At 36.3% G+C, this 24,331-nt stretch overlaps 2 long non-coding RNA genes across 6 annotated transcripts in view; one reads left to right on the forward strand and one right to left on the reverse strand.

The window, feature by feature from the left end:
- The window catches only part of LOC136250034 (uncharacterized), a 15,356-nt gene extending 14,791 nt beyond the window's left edge, over positions 1-565 (reverse strand). For both annotated transcript variants that reach the window (XR_010698417.1, XR_010698418.1), the window contains exon 1: positions 421-565. This is a non-coding gene — a long non-coding RNA (uncharacterized lncRNA). The remainder of the gene's footprint in view (positions 1-420) is intronic.
- Positions 537-23,570, forward strand: LOC136250035 (uncharacterized). 4 transcript variants are annotated; one of them, XR_010698419.1, is made up of 5 exons: positions 537-712; positions 5,940-6,133; positions 6,194-6,243; positions 11,740-11,836; positions 22,674-23,570. It is a non-coding gene; the product is annotated as an uncharacterized lncRNA (long non-coding RNA). The 4 variants fall into 4 exon arrangements; XR_010698421.1 differs by having other exon boundaries at positions 22,837-23,570; XR_010698422.1 differs by lacking the exons at positions 11,740-11,836; positions 22,674-23,570 and adding an exon at positions 9,254-9,793.
- The last annotated feature ends 761 nt before the right edge of the window (positions 23,571-24,331 follow it).

Below are 24,331 nucleotides of genomic sequence, written 5' to 3' on the forward strand. Positions count from 1 at the left end.
TATGTGGTTGGACATATACTCATATAGTACTGTACAACAACTTTCTAAATATGTTCAGACATTAGCCAGAAAAGATCAGAAAATGGCAAATGCTTGACCATAATTTAAGGCTCTGCATTTAGGATAGACATGAAATGCACACGAGTATGAGTTGATTATAGACCAGTAATTACTCTAACAAAACATTCACACTGGGATGATGGGCAGTTGCCAGCTACAAGGTGTAATAAAATTTTAGCTGCCAAGATTCATCAGTATAAACAAATGGGCTCACTGAAATCATGTAAAAAAGAATCTAGATACCAATTCAGGGGTGATTATAAAAGGCCCCAGCCGAAGGGTCTGCGATGCAAGACTGGCTACGGTCCCCTTGACTGAGGTGCAGTCCGTGAAAAATGTAAGCTAAATTATTAACCTCACCTCATCATTCACTCATTGTTGAATTGTGCACCAAGAATTTGATCGTTACACTGTTACAGGTTTCTATTTCAGATTCAAATCCGTCACACCCAAGACACCACTGAGGCACACTCGGTTTTGAGCACTGGAACTAGTGATTGTGGGTTTCGAATATTCGGTGGGTTTGCAGATCAGTGGAACCTCTCGATTTAGAGCTGTTCTGTTGTTCCTCGTGTTCTTAGAGATTCGGTGTATACCTACCTAATGTACGGGAGAGTGACTAAATGTCTTGCTAGTAAACACATCGTCTCAGGTGAGCGTTAAATACAGTTAACTACTGCTGAACTTGAGATGAACGCCATATCATGCACTGTGGTACAGTAGCATGATGCAGCGTTGCTTTCAGGTGCATAGTTCGTGGGAGTCGTGTGTTTACAATCACAAAAAGTATATATAGTGCATGTACCGTCAGAGCTATGCCAGAATTGCAATATCCTGTGCACACAGAATCTTCAATGCTACTGACATATCTGTAAACTAATAATTGATAGTTGTGTGTGTGTGTGTGTTTGCCTTTCCAGGGCTCCAGCTACTTTAAGGCTCCTTGGTACCCCTGCATCTAAGCCCCTTATTTATTTCCTGTACATTTGCCTTGAACCATAAGAACAAATCAATCAAAGAGCTGAGTTGCAGTTGATTAAGTAAAGCCACATGAATACTATCTTTTTGTGAATTGTGAAATCTCTATAGAAACTGTATTGTGATTGATGGCACCCTTATGTTGTAAAAATGACGGGTGGATTTTTTTGTGTACTGCAGAGATTTCGTTTGGTACAAATGTCTTATACTGTCCATGTACAAGTTGTATGGAGATCAATGTCTCAACCACAAAAATTTGTTTCATGGGAATTACTAATTTTGCTGCATTTCAACAATTCACTAAAATTCAATACCACAAAAATTTCTTGCTGTACAGTATCATCCTGTTCTCCAAGAGTTGCTCTTTCTGATGATATCTGTGATGAGTGAAAAGATACATGAATATACAGTGCTAATGTAATAGAATTGTTTAGTTTTTATTGAATTGGTGCAGCTGGGGACAAGTCTTCTTAATATGAGACAAAAATTTGTTATTATAATAATAGCTAACTTTCTGGAAATAGTTGCTCTATTCTGCTGATTGACCCACTCAAATAAGATTTTTCGGTTGAGTTAAGTTTAAAAAGGACAGCCACATGTATAGGATACTGTTTAGTTCATCATTTATGGCACTGCACAGATTACTAGATTCTATCACTTTATATTTTACAATGGAGAATGGGCACATGTATGTCAGTGTGTACATTTGTATGAACAAGCATCCAGTGAAGTAAGTACCAGTTTCATCACATTCTGTTGCAGTCATCCCTACTATAAAATTAGGAAAACATTGTATATAGCTAAGACTGATAAAACAGCCTATATCGGCTGATTCTGCCATCCCTGCTTATAATATCAATGCTGTAAAATAATATTGGCAGCACTGCATTCTATGTCTTTGTAAAGGAACCCACAGATAGTACTGCATGGGGTACTGCATGGGGTACTGCATGGGGTACTGCATGGGGTACTGCATAGCACTGTGTGGCACTGCACACATTTTTCATGGGTCATTTAACATTTTTGATCTTTTAGACTGCATGTCTGTTATTGTATAATGACTGCTGTGAGATAGCTGTTATACAAAATACTCCAATGGAACAGTCACCTATGAACAGTGTTGGGCAAGTTACTTTGTAAAAGTAACTAGTTACATGTTACATATTACTTGCAACTGAACTATTTAGTTACAGTTAACTATTTAGTTACAGTTACATATTACCCATAAAATAAAATAACTGTAATAATATTACATATTATATTACTTTGTGTCCACAGCCTTAAGCTGTCACGTGTGAAACTACCACCTTATCACGTGACATGATTGCATTGTTGGACAATATGCAAATTTTGGTTATAAGTAAGAAGCTGGTGAATAAGCTTCATTCGAATAAGCTTCATTCGAATAAGCTTCATTCGAATAAGCTTCATTCAGTAGGCCTCATTACTTCGTTGTGGCTAGGTGTTACTCAGGGGATAACTAACGAGATTAGTAACTTCGTTACTTGTAGTAATAATATTATGTAATATTAGACTCGTTACAGTAACTATATTACTTAGGTAACGCGTTACATTTGTAAGTAAAGTAACTTGAGTTATATTACCTGTTTTTATAGCGTATTTCGTTATATTACTTTGTTACCACAAAAGTAATAATATTACGTAACGCGTTACATACGTAACGCGTTACATAAGTAACGCGTTACTCCCAACACTGCCTATGAAGTGTTTGTTACAGTTCATATCATTGACCACATATGACAGACTATCATGTAATTGTCTCTGGGTCTGGGAAAACTGGTCTTATTTACAAGTATCAAGAAATGCTGGTTTATGGTACTCAAAGCGTTGTAGCTTACTAATGCTGAAGGTAGTCTTCCAGAGCATCCACTGTATAAGCAACCAACAGCTACTTTTCCTACCATTATAGATAGTTGTTTTCTTGAGGTTGACTGTATCGGGTGAAGAGCTTCTGATAATGTATGTGTTTATTTGAAAGTCCAACCTGTTGTCATGTGCAATAAAACAGGTTTTCCCAGAGCCAGTGTAGATGACACAATTTACAGATCAGGTCATATTAGCCTACAATGACCAGGAGTTAAATAAACACAACAAACAAAAGTATATAGTTGGTTGGGAAAAGGTTAAATATACAGATCAAATGTATACCCTTACATAAACAGTACATATAATAATGGTGATGAATTAAATGACTTTCTTCTCACTACTTTGTATGGGAGAATTAAAACAAGAAATCACATGATCTCTATGAGTGGTCGGTTGTGTTGCATGCATGACACATCTAGAGTGGCTGGTATCTTTGCGTGACATAACCCACTAATGGGTCAATATGTTTTTAATGAGTAAGGAAACACACATTATCACAAAGCAGTTTATAGTTAGTTGTTAACTAACAGGTTGATTGTTTATCAAATAACCATATGGAGACACTGGTGTGTACATGGTCTAGTAAATCCCTTATCATTCGTACCATTGTATAAACACTGCATGATATTACGCTATAGTCTTGTTACTCTTAAAGAGTCTTGTGTTACAAGTAATGCTCCTTGGAATAGTTTTGATCATGATATAACTTATTATAGCCCCCACAACCAGTTTAGAGCAAAGGACACATCATGTATAGTTAATTTCCCAACATAACTTTACTGCTGATCTGCTTCAGTATGGAGCCACTCCACATGAGATCTAACCATTATGTGTTTATATTAGCAACCACTAGTGAATTGGTTGGAGGTCTAGCATTGATATGGTGATAAGTGTTATTTGTTTGAACATTTTACATACAGCAAAATACAATAAACTTGACAACACAAATACAAATAAATAAGTTGACTTTTAAAAAAAGTGACAGCGAAAATGATTAAAAATTTAACATTGTATGTACAGGATGAAATTAAATTGTAATAATATTACACAGTTTGTTCAATGTATTCAAATCCTCGTCTCAAGAACTCTAAGGTCAGTTCATCATCAGCCAGATCAACTGGACTCTTGTAACAACTGGTCAACTTCTCCACATTAGCACCATATTGGATGAGTAGTACCAACACGTCCATGCTGGAATGTAGAGAAGCTAAGTGAAGTGCCGTCCAATGTTCATAATCCTCACAGTCTACTGTTACTAACTGGTTCTCCAACATGTAGTAAGCCAGTCCAAGGTAGTTCTTAGTTGCTGACAGGTGTAGGGCACTTTGTCGTACTTGTCTAGTGCTCCTCTCGTCTTCTTCATTCACTCTCATTACAATGTTCAATAGTTCTAGTTCTTCTCGTTTGCAGTTGGCACTATCCCAGCGTGAGACCGATCTTGTTTTCAGATATGTCACCTCTGCTTGGAGAAGGTAAGCACAAAGTTCACAGTTTGACTCGCAAACATTGATCGGTTTCAAACTGTCCATGGTGCGAGTGTTGATCAGTTCTGGCTTGTGCTGGAGTAGCAGCTCAACTGCGTCCATGTCTTCAAACGAGACGGCCACGTGAAACGCGTTCCATCCTTCCTCGTCTGCTGCAAGCAAATCTGCACCCTCGTTTACCATCAGCTCAAAACACTCATACTGATCTTCAAAGATGGCACGGTGCAACAGCGGCATTCCAGTCGGGTCTTTAAGATCCAAGACACTCTTGCCGTGTTTGGTGATTATTTTCTTGATCTCTTCTTTGTCTCCATCAGTGATGGCTTGTTGCAATATGACATTGACTGAGAAGGTGACCCTTCGTTTGGCCTTCGCACTCTTCACGTTCAGGGAGGTTAAAGCTTTAAGCGTTTCACTCAGCAGTCCGCTGGAGTAGTTCTTGCTTTTAAACACAGTTTCCATATCGTTATCTCAGTTCGAAGTAGCTATCTGTTCAATAGTTTGTAAAAGTGTTTATGTTCGACGGTTGAACTCGAGCTTTGCTTTATACCCACGAATACCGGAAGCCATTCAGTGGAGGTGATGACGTAACGAGTTGTTTATGTCGTACCGAACCCATACTGGGCCACCATTAACACTTTTCGTGTTTATCACGTCAATATGAAATGTTCTTCGTGGTTGAAATCCTCTGGCCTCCACCTGCAAGTCCTCACTATTGTGCTCAATGGTTTTAACACATTCTAGCATTGTACTAGGTACAAAAATGCCATACAAGCCGATACAAGTCAGGCTTCCCACAAATTTTTCTAGGTAGAAGTGCATACATTGCTGGCTGCAGTTCAAAAGCAAAATGGCTGGCTGTTATACACTGAAGTAAGTTATTAATCAATCATATTATATACTAGTACTAAGTGCATCTGCTAAAGGAGATGGTTTGTTTCATTATGACTACTACACATATTGTATGCACTCCAACCAGCTTGTGTGTTGGTGCTGTATGAGCTGTTGATCATACTCATATAACAACCATTGATTTCTGTATGGCTTTCACATGTGTGGCCTCTGTACAGTAATGATGTCAACATCAATGTACATTGTATGTACACATAAAATAACTGTTTAAGTTTGCCTGCATGTGTAATGTAGGATGTGTATAGAGACTTGACACTTGTCTGTACGTTAAGACTTTAGTCTAGCATAACTTAAGGTAATGTCATATAAAACATCAGCAGTGGTATCTACCCAACTCTACTCTACAGCGCCTGATTAATGTTAGAAAGGCATCGAATTGAGTGACAAGGTATAAACAATTGATCACAAATATGGTGTAATCAAAGGTGGACATCAAATTGTTTCTTGTTCACTCTTAACTGCTAAATAAATAAAGCATTAGTGGATTGTTGTGGTATACCAACTAAAACAACTATTATAACAACCAGCTATCCCACTAAGGATACACACTATAGTGTGGAATGATGTACATGCCAACATGTAAGCAATTAATCTCACTGTGTGATTCTTTCTGTATAGTGAAGCTTGATGGAGGTTGTTGTGCTGATGGTACCATTAAGAGATTATGATAACAAACATGTCAACACAGAGGGGAGCTCATGTTGTTGTAACAAGACAATTACAACAATAATAAACACTGCTTGATTGGTGGCTCAAAAGGTTGGACAACTTTGTAGATTATTAGCTAAGGAAGTATCAAAAAGATATCAGAAGTGAGAAATATAAAATTTGTATCAGATGGAGCTACAAGGTTTTGTAATGAACTGCTTTAGATGTGAAACACTTGACAAACTCACACATGCTATAACTGATGATTCTCCAGGTAAAAAAGTTGTAGTGTATTAACATTATTAGTGTAGCTACTACATGACTGTACAGTTGAAACAGGTATAAGCCTTTTTAATTTTGGATGAGATGGTGGCAATTTGTACCATGTACAGGGTGTACATAACATTACTAATGTACATGCAGTTCAAAGTATTGATTATCTCTTCACGTCATCTGCAAGCATTCATAAAATCTATGTGCAATAAGTCTTAATTCCCCTTGTAAGTTTACACCATGCAGACAAACCTGTCAGTTGCAGCAACAGATCCATTTACTTTTGTGTTCCTCTCTGAGGCAAGTGCTGCACTCTAGCTAGTTATATATAGTGCGTGAGGTGTATGATACTTAAAAACAAAATCATCTCCTCAGCATTTTTTTTACTTTTAATGTTTCTCTTTATCTTTGACTAAAGGATTTAAAGTCTTAAAGGCTGTAGGAGTTCATTCTCAATAATCCAATTTTAGAGGCCATTATAGTACGTATGATGGTGCTGAGGAAGCAGTTTCAAGTGATCTTGTAAGAAACATTTTGATTGGATACATGCTGAGTGTAGTCTGTACAATTACAAAGAATAATTTAATATTATACAGTTTTGCTATCAAACTACACACCTATGTAAACAAGTGATTTCCTCAACCCATGCATATCCTGACCTTGTGACTGCAATTAGTGTATTACATCATTGCTAAAAATAGAATGATTGTACTGTAGTGTGTGTTTCATACATGTGGATACAGGTATGGGTAAGCAATGTGTAGTGCACATTGTGGCTACCCATACAATGTGTGCTTTTTAGTACTAATGAAATATTTCAGAGTAGCATACTTTCTGTCATTATAACCAACACAGACAGAGCCGTAACAGCTCTGTTAATAAACCTCCTTTATGCATCAAGAGTTTTCAATTACATAATACGTAGCACTCTGTGAAATTGGAAATTTGTAACATAAAAACTGATATTAAATGTCTCATTAGTAAGAATATATGTATTGTTATCAATAACAATTTCCAGTTCAAAATGAGAAAATTAATTCTGTTAACAACTTGATTAATAATCCTATAACAATCTCACATTTTAGCTCACCCAAAGAGTGTACTTGTGTTCTATTTTTAGTTAACACATTTACTGATTCAAAACTTGAATGAGTGATTTAATGACACAAAAGAAACTGTTCAATGATAAATGATTAATGTATAGGTCACAAAACTGCACTCAGAACATTGTGAACATTTTCTATCCATTCACCACCACAATGCTCACTCTTGTGTTAATGCTACTAATGTACTAGATGGTATTTTAACTATTATACACATAGTTAGATTAATGCAATCGTAACTATTCCACAAGGAGAAAACACCAACACTTGACCCATGGGAGTGAAACTGTATAGTTGTCCTTTACCTACTACACTACAGAAAAATTAGGAATTTTAAGTTCGGTTAGGGATAAAAAAAAAGTTGTGAAAACAAGGAAGGTCACCTACACCTGAAGAACTAGCGGACATTTAATCTCATAGACTGAATTAGGGATTAAATGTTGTTAGTTTACTTTTTTGTAGTGTAATTATGACTGGTGACCACGTGCATACTGCATCAAAAGAAAGAATGGTGTCAGACTTATTGTTTTCGTCTGAATGCAATCCGATTAATGACAAGTGCCAAGTAGCTGTTATCCGGCTATAGGTTCAGCCCATTATACAGCACTACAAATAAGAACAATATGAGAAGTGTTTCTGCAATCAATCCAGTCACTACGGAAAATACAGACAATTTCCATTACAAATGTTGGAAAGCAATCACACATTACTGCAAATTGACACCTTGAGCTTTCACTGAAGAGGAATGGGATGCATTGGTGACAAAGATAATTATGTGTACATTGTACATACTGCAGTATGCCAAAAGGTACTTGTCAGGCTGAAGCGACATCAACAGTGAAAAAATTTAACCCATAGTCCCAGCCATTATCAAGTTACATTGGTCTGAAAGCATCACTAAGTAATTCTAAATTAAATTTGTAGTATCCTATTGGACATGTTTCAGATTGCACTGAAGGCACTTTTACAATATACTGCCATGCAAGAAGGTAATTATTGTGAGCTGGTTTCTAGTCAATATTTTAAGAAAATGCAAACCTCCATATACTTTCACTACCTAACTGTACAATACAAGTCAAATGTATGGAAACAGTCATATGTAAGGACGTTCTTGTTGTATCATTGTATTGTCAATATCAAGTAACTTTTATAATGCAATGGCACCTTTATTGTGATGTCAATAACTAAAAAAACCTTATTACTGGAATTAAGTCATCTACACGCAGAGGAAGCACTTCATCATGTATCTAGCCTATCGTGTCTCAGATTATATGTCTGCTTCATCATCTGCATGGCATAGAAGCCTGATACTGACACATGAATTATTTACTATCTTATCCTGTGTCATTGTCTGTAATATCTGTGTCTCAATACTGCTACATACTTTCATGTGAGCTACTATAATGGCAAGTTATTCCACCTCTGAAGTCCAAAGCATAATATGTGAGTTTGGCTAATCAACTGGATATTTCTGCATGATGGCATGGCATATACAGAACATAGTGACAAAAAAATTTTAAAAACCTTAAAATTGCAATTGTTAGTGATATCAGCGATTAACAGTTTTAAAATTTGAACAGCGCAAAAGAGATTCCATGCCAAAGAAATACTCCTCCTGTGGTGTTCAGAAAACCAATAATGCGGTTACCTCACTACAGAGCTGTCCATTATAGCAGCTTGTCAAAAGAGCATTAAGGCCACACAAAATAAGATGGCTCACCACACATCATTATTTGTTTTCATTACCAAATATACTGTTGACTATTGAAGCTCTACGTGTTTATAGAATAGTCATGTAAGTTTTTAATAGAATCTGAAGTATTTAATAGCTAGCTACCTTGTGCACACACACAACTTCTAAATGTTATTCTTTTCTATGATATTACTTTACATGTTCTTCGCTGATAGACCACACAGTAATACACAGTGAGCTGGAGCCCCCATAATAGTGGATAACCACTACTACAGATTATCATTGTAATGTGTGGGTGAGAGAAATGACGATGCATCCTGAGGCCACTACTACCTCACTGGTGCCACATTAAGTCTACTAATCACAGTACAGTGATAGTGTTGGAGTGATACCTCCTGTTGGCATAAACAACCAAACAGTATAATACTCTCCAGTTCTGTAATCTCAGGTGTGGACACAATGAAATAGTCTAATTATACCAGTGCCATCATATACTGTAGTTCCATTACTGAGAATGGTGAGAATATTACATTATACGCTGAATCTTATTAACATCTCATCTTGCATCATCCACTTTTGATCTTCTATGAACCATTGTGTGGTTAATGGTGTGTGTGAGCACCACTGGAATTCATATATATATATATATATATGTATATAGTTTCATGAATCTCAGCCTTGTGGATCCACTAATCATATGAAGTTTAACTAGTTAAACAAAGTTAATATAGCGACGGAACACAAAGGGGAGGTGTGTGTTACACACATCAAGGGCGAACCTTAATTGGAATACAAGTGTCGCGCATGTGTTACCAAAAGGTGACCACATCTTGACGGGTGGACATTGATACGAAAACAACTTGTTGCACATGCATTATCAGAAGGCGCACAGTGAACTGTGAAAAAACATGGAGAGCCTGTTCCCTCCCAGACTCCCACCCTCTCTGGACAGTTGTATTTGCGAGGGTCTATACTTGCTGGTAGGGCAATGGAATTGTATGATAGAACATGGTCTGGATTGGCTCTTTCAGAGAGGTTGGAGTAATAAGTATGCACCACAGGCAGTCTCAGGGGGGAGACTACTTAGGAAATGCCCTTAATTCCTCGGTTTATCCATCTTGAGGTTTGCTCAGGGTCTGAAAGTGCAGGTGTTTCACCTAGGAGCCCATATGGCCTGTTGAATTCTTGTGGCTTCCACAGAATGCTAGAACCCTCAAGTATTCCTACCTCCAAGCCATCTTAGCAAAACATGCAGTAATTAAAGTAAGGAGTAGTCAAAAAGGAGGGAATTGACAATGCATGGCCCTGTACTAAGGCTTATAGGAGAACCGGTGAAACCCTGCACACCTTACCAAAACAACCACCATCAGCAGACGGTGGTGATGGGCCTAGGGGGTGTTATAAGGGGGGTGGTTACATTGTGAAGGAGCGGTATTAAGACATGTTAGCTTAAGTACGAGGATTAATAGTGTTGTATTGATCACTACCATCATACCTGTGACTCCAAATCTGGACAAGCATCAACTCCCTTGTTGAAGTATGTCCGGCTCAGGTGTGTGAGTTTTACATGGATGTCATATAAGTGTACATCTGAGCTACATATGAGATGTTTACATTTTGTACTTGAAAGATTTGTATTATGCCAGCTATATATATGCATTCTTTTGCTATAGTAAGTAAAGTTATCTTATATTCACTATATGTAACATTTTAAACAGCTGCTCCACATGAAGGTTACAGCATAATCATCTGAGTATATTGTATGTGTAACTTATACAATTAAACAATGAATTCAATAAAATCTTTAAATGCTAATACAATTGATGAAGGTACATCATATATGCATGGTAAGAAAAGAGCAGACATAGATTTGTTATATACATTTTGCAGGTGGCTCATCCTTGGTCCATGGTTCAGCATGACAGATGTCAAACTTACAAGTTTGTCAAGTTTTGCCTTACGTAACTTTAGATAGTATGGTAACAGAACATTATTCTCCACCTCACCATACCCAACACAATATAATTGAATATCAGTAACACGGTGTTGTCCATGGTAACTGAACTAAGCAATGTAACCTGAACACTGCTATTGTATGTTAGAAACATCAGAACACAATTGATAGTTTTGTTAGTAACATCATGAAGTAGAAGAGCATATGTGCAGGTGATGTGATATATAAATAGGGATCAATGATATAACGGTAGAGTCAAAATGATGTGAGATTCAACCAGCTATAATTACTAATTAAGTGTATGCTAGAATAGGACTTACGCATCTTAAGTATAAAGATATTATAGTTTACAGTAACTCAATGTACTAGTACGCTGTGGTTAGCATTGACAAGCATGCAACACAGAAACGTCATCATATTGGCACACTATAGCATTATGTATAATATGCATGACTGATAAACAATCTGACCAATCACAAATATGTTGCATGCATGTATGTTATCATTTCTGGTAAAACACATAAGTGTGTACATGCGTAGCACATTGCATTGATGACGTGATGATATAAATTACTCAGTACAAGATCCGGATATTCAAGATATAAATGATTATGGAAACACACAGCTAGTAGAATATTGTTACAAATTAATGATCTCTGTTATTACATCATTCCAAAAAAAAAAAAAACACTTATGGAAAAAGTACACGTATCACAGTATATTACCTGATTCATTGTTCATTTACAGTACCAACTATAGTATTTTGTGAAGAGAACTAGTTTGATGTCACTGAAATGTAACTGATCACCATCTCACCAGTGGATGTATATTTGTGAAATTTAAGGTCAGTTATATCACAACACACTCACAGAAATAAACATAATTTATATGTATCACGATGCATGCATGCATTACCTGAAATGGATAGCTTTACATGTAGTGTCTTAAGCAATTGTTAGGGCTGAGCTATTGTGAACTTTCACAACTATATAAGGCGCAACATATCATGATTGTGACTCGCATTCATCAGCATCATGTATATGCACAACTTTGTATGAATTATTTAATACACAGTGAAATTGTGTACAACTGTTCACACCATCTAGGCATATATACCTCAAAGATAGTACTATCAACAATACTTTTGCATGTATTACATGCATGACTTCCTCCCCTCAACCGATCTTCATCACCACATTCTATTACTTACTGTATTTGCACAGTTTTGCTTACTGCTAAGCATGATGTAAAGATTATTGGTCCAGGGTCTGTGTATAATTAATGCATATCCAAACATATTGATAATATGGAACAATGGGTCATCACTAATTGTGCAAATGTTATGACTCAGTTGATTTAATCCTTATCAGGAAGAAAAGAATATTTTTAGGAGGGACTGTGTAAGTCATGCACTTTTTGCATCATTCATCATGTCATTGTATGACTAGTGACGTCATCCACACTTGGTACATGTGACTAGTGCCTTGAGAGCTACCCAGTGGTACTACTACCCAAGGGCAAGGATAGCTTTCCTACATGAAACTATTTTAAAAATTTCAAAAGTTGCACAGTGTCAGCATGGACCCTAAAGGGTCTAGTGGAATGTCTTGACATTTATTATAACCACTACACTGAGAATCTATAAAAATGTCCAAAATTTATACTGTAGACCATTGCGTATGCATATACCTCAGATTTGTGTAGATAAATGTGCACATGTATTCTAGGACAAATGGTTAGGAATATTTAATGTGCAAACCACGTTTATACTTATTGCTGCAACTTCTTGTTACAGTACTATGATGATAGATAATTAGTCTATGTAGCTATGTAGCTACCTCTAATTGTCAACATTTAGTTATATCAGTCAGTAGTTATATTAGTCACTACACTGGAAAAACCACTGTGACATCAAACTAGCTAATTACGTAGACACTATTAAGTAAACTACTTACATGACATATGGCAACTCAATGTTTACATCTTGAGTCAGAGCACATGCAGTGATGGTCTCCAAGGTGTATAGCTATTATGTATTGCATGATTTGATCTGGCTATGGAATACTAGGAAGTCCTATAGGTGAAAATGTTTGATTCTTTTGTTGAATCTTAAGTGAGTTTTTAAAACCGATGTTTCCCTTTTCTAATATTGTGCCATTCCTATCTAACTTGTGCCAATACATGCTTGCCTTATCAATGTGAAAGTTTTAACCACAAAGCTCACACACACACTGCACACACACAACACACACACACACGCACACACAGTGTGGCACTCTTGAGTACTATCAATTGTTTATGGTATAGTCTGTTTTAAATTATGGCTGATTTTTGCATGTATAGTAGCTATGTGTTTAGTAGCTTTCAATCTTCAAATAGCCCAATTAAAGATTTACATGTGAGTTATACCAAGAGTACATGCATAATAAAAATAGGGAGGGCTCCCTTATACTCTTGGTTATACATATCTACTTAAGGGTCACAAACACTATGCAGATTTCATTCATTCATCACAGTAACATCCCACAGTATAAGCTGATACATAATAGCGGAGATACATGTTATATTCTTTCAAAGTAATCCATCAATTCTCTGAATTCTAATTCATGTATAGCAGGATCAGAAGTTGAGAACTTGACTAAACAAACTAAATGTCATCACCAGTTATCATAAGGTCATACCTTTATGCCACAAGATACCAAATATTGCCACAAATTCGCCTCACTGGTCTCTTCCTGTCACTAAAGGTGATGACATGTCACTTCCTGCATGTCATGGCCTAAACCACTAAACATTTTAACAACCACTTTGTGCTCTATATGAGCTCCTAGTTTCTGATTTTTACAATTAGATCTAGGTTACTGTAAAGCAGTAAATCTCAACATGGTTGGAGCTGCATGGTCAGTGGATGACAGAAATGTATAGTTTGCCAAAGAGAAGTAAGTATATATGGTAGTTAGTAACGTCCATAGCAAGTCAACTCTATATACATTTTACCTCCAAATAAGAAAATACCAAAAGCTAGGTTTCCACATTGACATGTTAGTGCTAAAATAATTACATGTATCATTAAGGGGAACAAAAAGCAATTAAGAGGACAACAAGTCTCTGCTCCAGCCTAATGTATGGGAAACTTAACCCACATGCAGTCAGACCAATTTAGGCAACACTACCTACACAATATCAACTGCACTTAAAAACCTTTAGAATAATGTACAATGAATGATCTAGTCTGAACAAAAACGATTATTTTTATGTCTTACTATCTATGGTCACTATTAAGAGGGAAGTGATATCACATAGTGGTACCACATAGGATAGTTTACAAATATATACATCATAATGCAAAAGCCTACAGGACTATAAGGACTATGTTGAATAATAAACAACAAACTGCACCACACTGTCCAGCTATTTAAACATACAGAATGCAATTTCCTGAACAAGTGACAATTTCATGTCAATAACAATAGTAGGATAGATACTCCTGTACTGTACAATTCCATAATAGGCAGCTGCTATGGTAATAGTATGAAATCTATTAGCAATATGTAGCCCGGCTAACATGCTGCCAAATAATAAACACAAATCCCATTAGCTACAAACTATGTATACAGTGAAAAGTATGGCTCACAGGCTTAATGGGGCAATGCAGCCGGCTCTATAGAGGGACATAAACCCTCCATGACACATACCTAGTCACCACACTCAGACCATTGCATTGTATTCCTTTCACAAGTATGCATCAGCCAGATGTAGTTTAAATTTTCTCTGTACACTGTTAGTGCTAGCTATGTACTATATAGCAGTTTTACAGTAATCAACAACTGATCAGCAAAAATGACAATTTAAATCTGTGGTCATGTGTTAGAGTGAGCTAGACGGCCACTTATAAAGTATTAAACAGACTCACCAGGCCAGGCACAGTGTATGGTTGTTATTATGCAAAAATGTACATGATTATGACACCTGTATTTTGATTATGTATGTAGTATGTAGAACTGACTATCCAAACTGGTGTGAGTGCCAGCCATGACACCAAAATATTCCCCAGCTTGTTAAAAACAACAGTGTGGTATTGGGCATGACAACCAAACTAAGGAAATTATAAATTAATAAACTGCTTAAGCAACATAACAGTAGTGAAAAGTTTAGTCGGAAGTTTATTTAGCATTTGAAGTGGTCATTAATTCAGTGACATTTCTGTGTCCTTTACAAACACCAGCATAAGCAACATTAAGTACGCACAAGTATAGTCATGCATTCATAAACAAACAGCGACAACCCGATACTATAGTAACTGACATGTAATCACAAGCCATGCTGTTATACGTACTGTATACTCTTGCTGCAAAAAAACTGATGGTTGCATGTGTACTATTCTGTAGAGCTCAAAAATAGTTTGTATGGAGAAGTGAAGTTGAGCATCAACACCACTTCTGCAGTATAGAATGTTCTGTCCTCTCATGGTAACAGGCATCACCTTCTGTGACTTCCTAACTGGTGATGTTAGATAACACCACAGTGAAAATTATATGTATTGTTAAAGCCACACTGAAAGTTAATCAGTTCAGTCCCTGTGACAACATAATAAATCTCCCATTACACACTTGGGAAATTTTCTCTTTGTGCAGTGATTACTGTTGATCATTGGTGAACATTGCTATTCATAGCAAATGCAGAAAGTTCACATGTACTTAACTATTTACATTGCATACATCTTTCATGTATGCATGCACGTACACTTGTGTGCATTCACAAAAATAATATTCACATGCATATATGTAACACGCATGCATGCACATAATATGCACCCTTCACTACAGCTGTACACATACACATACGCACGATCATTATACCCAAGTAACCCCACATAGTGATAATTTTAAGCATTATTGCATGGTTCAATTAAAATAATTCAGTACAGCATACAAATTTTACAAATGCGAAGTTGAATTTAAAAATGAGAATAAAAATTTACACATATAACAGCTATAGTTAGGTAGCTACAAAATCAAATTAGACAACTTGTTCAATATATTCAGAGCCTCGTCTCAAGAACTCTAATGTCAGTTCATCATCAGCCAGATCAACTGGACTCTTGTAACAACTGGTCAACTTCTCCACATTAGCACCATATTGGATGAGTAGTACTAACACGTCCATGCTGGAATGTAGAGCAGCTAAGTGAAGTGCCGTCCAATGTTCATAATCCTCACAGTCTACTGTTACTAACTGGTTCTCCAACATGTAGTAAGCCAGTCCAAGGTAGTTCTTAGCTGCTGACAGGTGTAGGGCACTTTGTTGTACTTGTCTAGTGCTCCTCTTGTCCTCTTCATTCACTCTCATTACAATGTTCAATAGTTCTAGTTCTTCTCGTTTGCAGTTGACACTATCCCAGTGTGAGACTGATCTGGTTTTCAGATATGTCGCCTCTGCTTGGAGAAGGTAAGCACAAAGTTCACAGTTTGACTCGCAAACATTGATTGGTCTCAAACTGTCCATGGTGCGAGTATTGATCAGTTCTGGCTTGTGTTGAAGTAGCAGCTCAACTGCGTCGATGTCTTCAAACGAGACGGCCACGTGCAACGCATTCCATCCTTTCTCGTCCGTTGCAAGCAAATCTGCACCCTCGTTTACTATCAGTTCAAAACACTCAAATTGATCTTCAAAGATGGCACGGTGCAACAGCGGCATTCCAGTCGGGTCTTTAAGATCCAAGACACTCTTGCCGTGTTTTGTGATTATTTTCTTGATCTCTTCTTTGTCTCCATCAGTGATGGCTTGTTGCAACATGACGTTGACTGGGAAAGTGACCCTTCGTTTTGTCTTGACGCTTTTCAGGGAGGTTAAAGCTTTAAATGTTTCACTCAGCAGTCCGCTGGAGTAGTTTTTGCATTTAAACACGGTTTCCATATCGTTTCGTTTTATAACTTCGAGTAACCGTTTTAACGTTACTTTGTAGCACTAGCTACTCGAACTCGCACTCGCACTTTTATACGATGATTGCGGGAAGCCGTTTAGAGGATGTGATTACGTCACGCACAAATGATACATATCAGAACCCATACTGGGCCAACAAAAGGGACTAGACTACTGTACTGACACATGTTTTGGTTTCAAGCATAGTGTTACCGTCGAGGTTACCGTACAGCTCAGTACATATATACATGCATGCAATGACACTGAGTGATGACATTTCAACACTGAACTTGTGTATGAAAATCCCTATGCTATGTAGTTTAATTCCTATATGGATGCAGAGAAATCCAGCCTGTTAAAATACAGAGATTATAAACATCATAGCAGGTTGTCTTTTTTGTGCATGTAATTTACTTGTAGCTGCATTATTTCAACTGATTGCACTGATTACATTTACTGGGTGACTGAGTCTGTTTTAGGGCAGACAGCTAGCTACTTACTGACATTTATATATACCCAAAACCCATGGAAATGAGACACATGTGACTAATATATGTGTAATTACTGTGTGTGGCATGCACAACTTTCTATAATGTAAAATGGTGATTATGACTGTGCTATGAAATAAGCAGCTATGTATGCCTATAATAAGCAGCTATGTATGCCTATAATAAGCAGCTATGTATGCCTATAATAAGCAGCTATGTATGCCTATAATAAGCAGCTATGTATGCCTATAATAAGCAGCTATGTATGCCTATACACTTTTTCAAATTCTGCTGTGACTATGCAATTTTCTTCTCTTGTTAAACAGCTGAATGGCTTTGTAATACAATTTACAGAATGCAGATATTTCATTGGGCTGCATGCAGTCATGCACGACTCATCATTATAGCAAGGTTAGCCTGAGGATCTTCTATTATAGTACACAGCAAAATCAGCTTTGACATTATAGATGTAGAGTTTGAAAAGGGCTTGTTTGAAGAAAATCGTGATCATATACATTTTACTTGGCTAAGAAATTAAATTAAAATTCAGCCATGTTTAGTCCACCCACCTACTGTGTTAATGAATTGAACATGATGTTTGTGGACAAATTAAAGTGCTCCCCCGGCCTTCTCCTCCATTGCCTCACCATTATTGTGTTCAATGTCAGGTTATAGCACCAGAAATATCCTCACCACTGAATCAAAGTTAATATTTATTGCCATGTATGGCCTCAACATCAACATGCATCACAGTACATTGTCTACACACATAATGTAATCTTATTAGTCTGTGCATTAGTCACCAGTGACATCTATACAAATTTATGGTACAGAATCTAATTATTGTCATCAAAAGCTAAATCACATATGTGGTACATGTGATCAGACATGGACACCGTCATCTCTTGTTCACTGTTAACTGCTGAACATCATATAATGGATTAATTGCTGCGGTGGTGTATCACATTAAAACAGCTATTACAACTTGTTGTGTAAGCAATTAGCTATGACAACTCAAACATGTTATGAGTAGATAATTACAACAATAATAAACACTGCTTCATTCATGGCTCGGGTTGGACACCTTTGTAGATTATCAGCTGAGGCAGAATCAAAAGATTCCAGAAGTGAGGAATGAAATACTGTAGAAGATAAATTTGAATGGAATTACAAGAGTATGTAATAAAACTACTTTGGTTGTGAATTACTTTGCTAACTGACGCACAACACGCACACTCACACACACACACACACACACACACACACACACACACACACACACACACACACACACACACACACACACACACACACACACACTAGTTATACCATGATCCCCTCAGTTCATAAGCTAACAAGTAATATACAACAGAGTAATCTATATCAGCTTTATATAGATATATAGTACAATATTTTGTAGACTATTCTAAATGTACATACAAGTTTTTATTAGCATCACAGCACATTAATGTGATACAAGTATATAGCTCATTCAAAATATATTGAGCTTCAGAAATCACATCATCTGCAAATGAACGAAAATCTCCAAGTTGTGAATCATCGTCACTAGTAGGTTGACACCAAAAAGGATACAAATGACACCAAGAAGGAAAGGAAAAAAAAGTGGATGTGTAGCAGTCTATATGGGTACAGAGAATAAATATGTATAAACTCTTATTATCATGTATACACTATAATGTAAACAAGTAATTATCATCAATCCACACATGTCTGATTTTGCGACTGCAACAAGTGTACAACATCATCACTAAAATAATTATAGATTGTTTGTCTGTGTCCATGTGATGTGAGGCAGCAGCCATGATCAGAGCATTGGCCTGGTAATTTCAAGATATAATTTTATAGTTGCTTTGAACGGGAAACTTTGCATGCATTCACATTGAATTGTTCCAGTATGTTGAGTTGTTTCAGTGACCTGGAAGTTTATATCAATAGAGGCCCAGTGTTCAAACTGAGAAAACAAGTTTCAAATGTACATGTCTTGTATAATAGGTAATTATTCAGGTGTGACTTTGGGTGCCCACATTTTCACCAATGAGACATAGCTATGTAGTACAGCCTCCTGTCTCAGGGAATTTGCTTGCACCGATATTTTGATGCTTGGAATGGACCGACTGATCAATGATAAACTGTTTAAAGTCAAGTACAATAAGTGTACTGGTGGAGTGGCCCAATGCTTTGTAGCTACTAGCTAGCTGTGATCATTTTTTGCATTTACATTGTAAGTGCATGTGTGGCTCCCATGTGTAGAAAGACACATTGGAAAACCACACAGATTGACAGGAATAAATATCCTAAACCATTTGTGACCGGATTTGCGAAAAGGTACCTTTTCCACACATTTTACATACCAGCAAACAAAACCTCATAACTATTAACTTCAGATACTAATTAGGTTGCTCTTTGCATCAAAATACAGCCAGATACTGTTGCTACACTCATGAGAAATTTCAGATGATTAAATGCAACGATAAAAAAGTTATGAAGCTGTAAAGTTCAAAAAATGGGTCAAATTTTGTGTGTGAAAAAGGTACCTTTTTGCAAATCCGGTCACATTTAGTATTATTAGTAGTCTCATCATAGTGTATGGTAATGGGTAGTCACAATCTAGTACACCACACATTACTGACCTAGTCATTTGTCAATAGTGTCTTAACAGTTGAGTTAACAGGTCTCCAACCTTTCAACTCTGTATCACAAAAGCTTGACATGTAATAAGAGGAATTACTGTTAAAGGTTTAATTAGTAAGTGTAGATGTCTTGTTGTCAATAACAATTCCCTATTGAAAATGAGAAAATTATAATCTTGATAATGAACATGACTCTCTACAGTAATCTCACATCATCGTCTCACCCAAAGAGTACTTGTGTGCTATTTTTACCTAATACCTGAATAAGTCTGAATCTAACCTTAAATTCAACACAAAGAAAACAGTTAAAATTAAATAATTAATTTAACCACAATGCCTTATGGAGCATCCATATTCACCATTTATATTATATGTACTATAAATCAGCTCTTGTATTGTGTGTCACCATCCACATCAAATGACCAACCGTTACTCTATACCACTATGTACAGTACATAATAAGCTATTATGGTATAGAATAACTGTCGGTCATTCGATGTCAGTGAGAGTTGAGATAACCAGTTACTTTGTAATTAAGTTACATAACTATACTTACTTCTAAAGTAACTGGTAATATAACTAGATATGTAACTAGTAACTTGTAACTACGAGTAACTGTCTGAAAAGTAACTAAGTTACAATAGTAACTACAATTAAGCAAGAGCACTTCGTGCTACAGCCACATAAAGTAGACACTTTCTGTGTACTGTTCTTCATGATTCAGCTTGAGTAACAGATGTAACAGTTGAAACTGAGCTGAAATGGCTACAGAATCATTATTTTCACATATGATTATTATATAGGTCTCTTCTTCCCTTGCTCTGGACAAAATAATCATGTTACAAAAGTTAACAGACAAGCTTTATGAAAGTACCTAGTAACTAAAGTACTTAGTTTCCTTTTTAAAAGTAATGTAACAAAGTTACAGGGGAATAACTAGTAACTATATAGTTACATTTCTGAAGTAGCTACCCCAACTCTGTATGTACTAAGCTATATGTATAGACCAGTAGTATGATATCTGATTCATTGATCTATAATATGCTTTGAGGTTATTCTGTGAAACTATCACGCATCTTGTTCCAACATATATACAATAGCAGAGTTCAGATGACATTGTTTAGTTCATTACTACAGATAACACTGCCTTTTGTTTCCTCCCAACTTGTAATATGAAGGTGATAGCCGGTTAAAAACATGAGTTGCAATTAGTCAAATTTGGGAATTGGAAAGGTTTTCAGTCCCCTTTTCACATACTCGGCCAAGCTATTCAGGCACTAGTCTATTTAATGGTCCCCAAATACACTACTAAGTTGAAATAGCAGCAAGATTATAAAAAGTGTGTGTCTATATTCTAACCTGAGACTATAATTGTTCATGTACATACAACATGATAGTCTCAGGTTTTGTGTTGGCATATATAGCAAAATGGCTTGTACGTATGTATATACTTGGCCTGAGCCTATTATGCTTTTGAGCAATGGTATATAGTTGGGTGCAATATTATTGTTGATGTGCTGCACAAATACTATATAAAGCTTAAGCACCTTGTGGACCCATAAACCAAAACTATATACTTTATAAGTTGCTTGTTTGTTATATATGATGTGTAACATAAGTACCAAGAAATACATACACAAAGCACAACTTGAACTCTGACCTGTGCACCTGTAACTAAGCAGAAGAATTTGTTACTTAGGATGTACCTAAAATGTAAAGGCCATACCTTTAATAATAGATTGGTTAGAGTATCTTAGTCTTTACAACTGCAGAAGCTTGTTCTTCATTCCCCTTAACATTCCCCTTGCTGCTGCACCTATCATATCATTCCATTACCAGCCTCATGTGAAAGGGCACCACTATAATTCCTGAAATATTTTATTTCAGGAACATAATTAGCAAGGATAATGGCTGTTAAGAATTTATAGTGCAATTGCATGTACTTATGATGATAGTGGATCTAACATATTAAGGGAGACCGATATTACAGTGTTTGTTACTATATATAATTACATCACTTCATCATGTGTCTTCACCTGATATTACAGAACTGGGAAATACATTAATGTTTGTTTATATACAATTCCTTGCATTTTTAGACTTTATCCTAGAAGTTCCCAGTAGGATGCACTTCTAATGGAGGTATTACCATAGATACTAAACGTATGGTAAATACTATATCACTGCACTGTGCTGTGATTAATAGAAACCTGTAGAGTTGATTTGTTGTACCAGTGAGGTAGTAGGGAACTCAGGATGCATCGTATTTCTCTTGCCCACAAATTGTAACATTAACTTTTTCATACAAGTGCATAGCTACATACAGTATAGTGGTGTAGTGACTCGCATATGGTCATTAGGTTATGTTGTGTGTAGTTGTGTGAAGGTTTAGTGCAGGCTTTAGGTGCCTCTATTCATTCTATTTCACAGATAAAATAACTATTAGCCAAAGTGAATATACTTGTTCATCATTATTAGCAGCTGCCCAAACCTTCTCTCCACTACTATATATTATTACATGATGAGCATGTGCCTAATGTTGTAGTGTACTGACTATTGCTGTGTGACGTATTATGTGCATGCACTGATATCACAGATAATTAAGATGTTGTAACTTTAGAGGCTGCAAGCATCCACAAAGTGACTAATGAATGCCTTAGATCTACTAATGGCTTGTTCATAAACATGTACTATAGAACTTCAGTATAATATTACTAGATTTTGCAATGACAACAAGCATTGATGTGTGGTGTATGTCATCACACTCATTGATATGTATGCAGTCTGTGCAGCTCCACAGTATCAGTGTTGAGATGAAACTACATCATTAATTTTTGGTTTCCTGAATACTACAAGAGGAGCATTCCTATGACACACGTCTCTTATGTGATGCTGATGTCTGTGTACTGGTAACTGCTGATATCACCTGTATTACAATGTTATGGATTTTATTTTATCTCTTTTTGACTGACATTTATACTGGAAATGAAATGTAACAGATTCAAAATGTCTTGAATACTGAAAAAAAATGGAAATCTGCACAACCAAACTAATACTCATGCATGTGATATATATTATTTTATATTCTATAATTCCTTTGGTATTGTGGTACATACATATACATAGCTATAGCCGAGGGGTAGGTAACGACCTGAAATTTCGTAGATCATCCCTGAAATTATTTCTGAAAGATGAAATATTGCCTGAAATTTATGCAGTTTGAAAGATGAAATTTGACGATCAGAAAAATGTACCGAAAATTTATGGAATTTTACAGAGTCTAAAATTTACGGATTCACAAATTACTGAATTTTACAGAATTTAACTGAAATTTGTCTTGAAAGATAAAATATGGGCAGCCATATTTCTGAAAGATGAAATATGGGCAGTCATCTTTGAAATTTTGTAGACCATTTTGGCTCGTTACCTACCCCTCAGCTATAGCTTCTTGAGATATACTACTAAAAAACTACATGCTTTTTCCCACTGAATATGATAGAGATAGTGTATACATGTGTTATAAAATGTTTTTGCATCATTACTTTGAAGTAGGCTTCAGTGTTTGATGATGCGTCACCAGACAATGTGTAACAGTCTACGCCATGTAGATAATGAAGTAGCTAATTCCCAGCTGTACAGATTGTTTATGATTTTTAATTAGAATGGATGACAGAATCTCTTGTCCATGTTACGTAACCTGTAGTGTCACTTTTTTGATGCTATATATATGTACACAATATACATTGTGAGCGTGGGAGAATTTCCCTACACAGTACATGTACCCATGGCTGTATACTATTTGTGTAGTGTGTCATGGTTTGTTGGCAAAACTGACTAAAAAGTCTGAAACATTTTAGCAACTTGTTTGGATGATAAAATCACTCGAAGACATACCTAGCTGAATTAAAGGTAAAATATTAACTCCTATATACAATCTTTCTCTGACCCATCCAATGAAAGCACTACAGTGAAACCTGTGCCTAAAGACACCTTAATTGGGACTGACCAAAAATGTACTTGATTTCCTGGCCATTACCAAGTGTCCAGATTATGTTCTTATTTTCAAGTGTCCTGATTAACAGGTTCTACTGTAGCCATTAACTTGCTTCTCATGTGCTTAATAGTGTAATATCAATAGTTCTCCTGAGCACAGGTGATAATTGAAGGCTACTGACGTCAAACTTGTTATGCTGTAAAAATAAAAAGCTCCCAAGTAGCGTGTGATCACAACATGACTTACAGGTGGCTCAAGACTACATAGATAATTATTGGCATGTA

The sequence above is a fragment of the Dysidea avara genome, chromosome 3, assembly GCF_963678975.1.
Source record: "Dysidea avara chromosome 3, odDysAvar1.4, whole genome shotgun sequence".
In the NCBI taxonomy this organism is placed as follows: Eukaryota; Metazoa; Porifera; class Demospongiae; order Dictyoceratida; family Dysideidae; genus Dysidea; species Dysidea avara.